Raw genomic sequence first — 4,340 nt, forward strand, 5'->3', positions numbered from 1 at the left:
ACATCTTTTTACAAACCTCGGAAAGATTTTTAGTGCTCAGGGTTTTCCATTTCACAGAAACTTTGTTCAAATTCAGTTTCAGCGGTACTCAAAAGGAACACTGCTGATCTTCATCTTTATAACTAATACTAATCACAGCAGAGGCATGTTTCATGTCCAATGAGTATGACTGTGTTCTCTCAGAGTTTTTATTTCGTCATCGACTGATGTAATCTCTCCAGTCAAACGGTGGTAGAAGAACTACAAGGAGGACTTGTCTGGTTTTCTTCTCGTTTCCTCGGAGGGTTTCTCCCTCAATGATGGGAATTTCGATTTTCGGGCAAGTCTCCATAAAGGACTTACAAAATACTTTACACTGTACAGTAAGTCATGTTGGACATCCGACAATCACAGTGGAACAGGAACTGCAGCTAAGGACTATGGCATTGGGAAATAACCGTTCTAGTTGACCTTGAAGTATCGTCGACTGGAGACTGGATGGACAGCACAAACAGTTTATTTGTTTGTTTAGCAAATAAAAGCCTCACACTTTGAAGGAACAATGTTAGTCCCCATGTTGGATACCTAGTCAATGTAAAAAGCCTTCTTAACTGCATAGTCCTCAAAAGACCTATTCAAATTTAGCTTGAAACACTTACAAGCACGGGAGCCATTCTACAGTGTCTGTTGAATTTCAACCCTCTTTCTACTTAATGTGACCAAGAAAAAGAGAGATGGTCACAAGCCATGCCACAGAGCTGCTTGAGTTTTCGTGTTAAGAGTGGCATAACGTCAACCCACAGAAATGTGAAAAATTTGTGGCGAGCAATCCAAGAAGAATGAAAGCTGTGATTAAAAAATCAGAGTTATTCCAGCAAACATTGATTTCTGAACTCTTCCTAATTTAAAACATCAGATTAGTGCTCTGTTGTATAAAAACCTCATCTACTCATGCAATGACTGCAGTCTCTCACAGATAAAAGTTGTGTAAATCATGTACCCACTTTTAAACGTTTTAAACGTTTAAACGTTAAATATGTCGACTTGCAACACAGCTCAATTAGAACGTTCTGTACTCCCTCATGAGGGGATGACCAAGTGAAGGTCTGGCATGTAAAACATTTGGCTACTAAAAGTAACAATCTTTCACATTTTCATTGCAACAGATTGAAAAATTACACATTTTGTTTGTGTTTGTCAAGTTGAAATACTGAACTCATGGTAGATGACGTGTTAAGAGGCTTAGAGGAGCAGCCAGAGCCCTCCTCAGGCTGCTCAGGTATTTTGGGTTCACCACTGAGAGTCTTACAAACCCACTAAATACACCCCCTGGGACCCACCAGACATCCATCTTCCTTTATAAAATTCTAAAGTTTCTTTGTTCACTTCATCCTATGAGCTTTTCTCGGCTGGAAATCAACCCAACCTCCACCAAAAATAAGTCATAAACCTGCTTTTTTAAACCTACAGGATACCTTTTTTTTTTAGATTTCCTTTGCACAGCAGATTTTCCATGTAGTTCATCAAACTCTTTTGCATCTAATCTTTAAAACTTGTTCACAGCAATCCTAGAGGCCTTTTTTTTTAGACGTAGTTCTACATGCGTTGACTGGTGGATCTGCTTCTTGGGATCTTCTTCCACTCAGAGCTGTCTGAGGAGCTACTGTCTTTTCCAGTGTCTGGCTTAGTCATCAGAGGATGAGTATGAAAGCCTGATTGTAAGTGAAGAATGCAGCTGAGCGGAGCTGTGTGCCGTGCGGCAGGATGATGAATGGAGTGACATCCTGGGGAGCGGATGAGCAGGCAGACGGTGGATGTCTGGAGTCGGGGCACTTGTCTGCCCACTGGACCCCTAAGAATCTTTCCTTTTTCTTACTCCCCCTGCAGACCTTTAGTAACAACCGATCCTGGTGGTTTCTACGGCTGCCTTCGACTGAGATGATTATTATGGGCAACAAGTGTGGGGTTAGGTTAAGCCATTAACTAGTTAACCAGTCATCATATGTTTATGATATTAATCAAAAAATCTAAATGTATATGTTGGGGCAGCAGAAAACGATTTCTTGCCGGAAAACAAAACCTACAAGTTACCAAGTTAAGACGTGAAGACGCAATACATTTTGATGAACTAGACACTCCTTGTATGATACGATACATAAAAGATGTCATGCTTATGATTTGATTGTTTTGGAAAAACTCGGTTAGAGTCTGAATGTTTATTCTAGGGGTGGTTTTGTGACCGGTCATCTCCAATCTGTAAGGTTGGGGTGTTCGATCCCCAGCTCCTGCAGCGACAGACATGTCCGATGTGACCTTAGCCAAGACACTTTACCACAAGTTGCTTCCGCTGCTTTGTCGGCGTTGTATAATTGTGTATGAATGGATAGGTGTGAAAGTGCTTTGAGTAGTCAGAACACTAGAAAAGCACTTAAAGTCCATTTTTACTTTTTACCAATTACTCTTACTATTTTTGCCTGGCAAACTGAGGGGCATCCAAAACGGTCTAAAACAAATACAGACCATTCAGAGGAGGACATACTGGCTCCTCAGCCTCCATTATCCAACTGTTGGTTTCTTTATAATGATTCAGTTAGCATTAGCCCAGCTATAAGCTTTTCACAAGCTAACTTAATGACAAGGTTTTGTTGTGAGACAGTTGGATACCAATGCTTAAAACTTTCTGTAACTCACACACAAGAGATTAACTTGTCATAACTAACCTGCTTCACTACATGCCTCTAGGTATTTACATTACCCACAATGCTTTTTCCTGAAAGAGGAAGGCCAGTCAGTAACAACACATTGGTGTAAAAGTTGATCTAAGTTCAGACAAATCAGCTTCTGGAGCTTGTTCTACAACGATCTGACCAATGCTAACTGAGATTCATTAAAGCACCTTTATGCATGAAATATTTTGTAGCAGATCTGAAATTTTGGCTTTTATTATTACATATTTTGATCCCCATTTACCACTACCAAGCTAGCAGTTGTTCTGTTGTGTTCTCCTGTACATATGTTTGTAATTGTGCTTGTGTGTTTGCTGATGTGTGTGTGTGTTTGTGTGATCTGACACGGGAGGTTGGAGTGTGATGTCTCATCTGGTCTCAGAGATCATTAGGCTGCTGTTCACAGAGTCCAGGGGGAAAAAGAGGCCATTATGGTTCACAGGGATCATCACTCGTCTTAACTACTGATCCAACAACACGTCATCTTTCTGGCTGTTGTTCAGACACACTTAACCACAATGTTACGGCACAATTCAGCTGGTAATTTCAGTTTCAATCTAAGGGGACTTGAGAGAGAAGAATGTCTAGGATTGCACAAATTTCAAGACATCACTTTGAATATTTACATGGAACATTTTCTGTCAGCCACAATGGGTTAACCTGCTGCATCTTACATTAAGTTCCATTATTAATTGATTCATGATTATTTTACCAAAGAATAGATTAACTGCTTATCTTCTTGCCTAAAAAGGATTTTTTTGTTGTTGCTGAAGATCATTTTCATAAGTCAGAACATGACGCATTTTTTTTATGTCAATATCTCAAAGTCTTCTTCTGCTTAGAAGCCATCCAAACCTTACAACTTCAGAGCCTTCCAGAGAAATACTTCACATTTCTTAAGGAACAAAGTTATCCAAAAGTTGTTTCCTGTGCTTTTCAATTTGTCAGTATTTTAAAATTCCTCAAACAATCTTACAATGGTTTTAATTCTTCGTTACCACTTTAAATAGTTCAACTATTTGTCAAATTGGAATTTTGCAAAGCTCAAGATGGTCTAAAGTTTACATCAGTGGCATTTGTGGATAAAGTTTGTAAGAGAAAAAAACATTAGGACGTTAGGACAAAAAAAAGTAAAAATGGCATTCACAATGTTTGCAAAATCAAGCCCAAGACAATTACATTCAATCAATACATTCTAGATTGGACTACATTTTTGTTGATTTCAACACTAAGAACAGCAATGTGATAGTATAAAATGTATCTTGATTGAAAAAAGAAGGCAGTTAATAATAAACAGAAAAACGTCCTGTTCTTCAGGAACATGCAGTCAGTATGTTATTAAACCCATATGAGGCTGGTTACGAGTCACAGGGCACACACGTACAGTAGATACTGTATACACAGACTCACAGCGCTGAGGTAACACATGCACAGACTCCCACCTGTCAAATGACAGTTCAAAGCCGAGGTGAATGGGAGTTAACTGAGATGAATTATATGGCGTCCGCTCCTGTGGCTGCTCGTCATCACTGACGCTTCCCAGAGTCGGTTCCACGTCCGCATGTCTTCATCACACCGAGACGTTGACTGCTCCCTCCTCTGTGGCACATCTCCTCATGTACTGTTCGTACCCGA

Source organism: Labrus bergylta, chromosome 21 (assembly GCF_963930695.1).
Source record: "Labrus bergylta chromosome 21, fLabBer1.1, whole genome shotgun sequence".
Taxonomy (NCBI): Eukaryota; Metazoa; Chordata; class Actinopteri; order Labriformes; family Labridae; genus Labrus; species Labrus bergylta.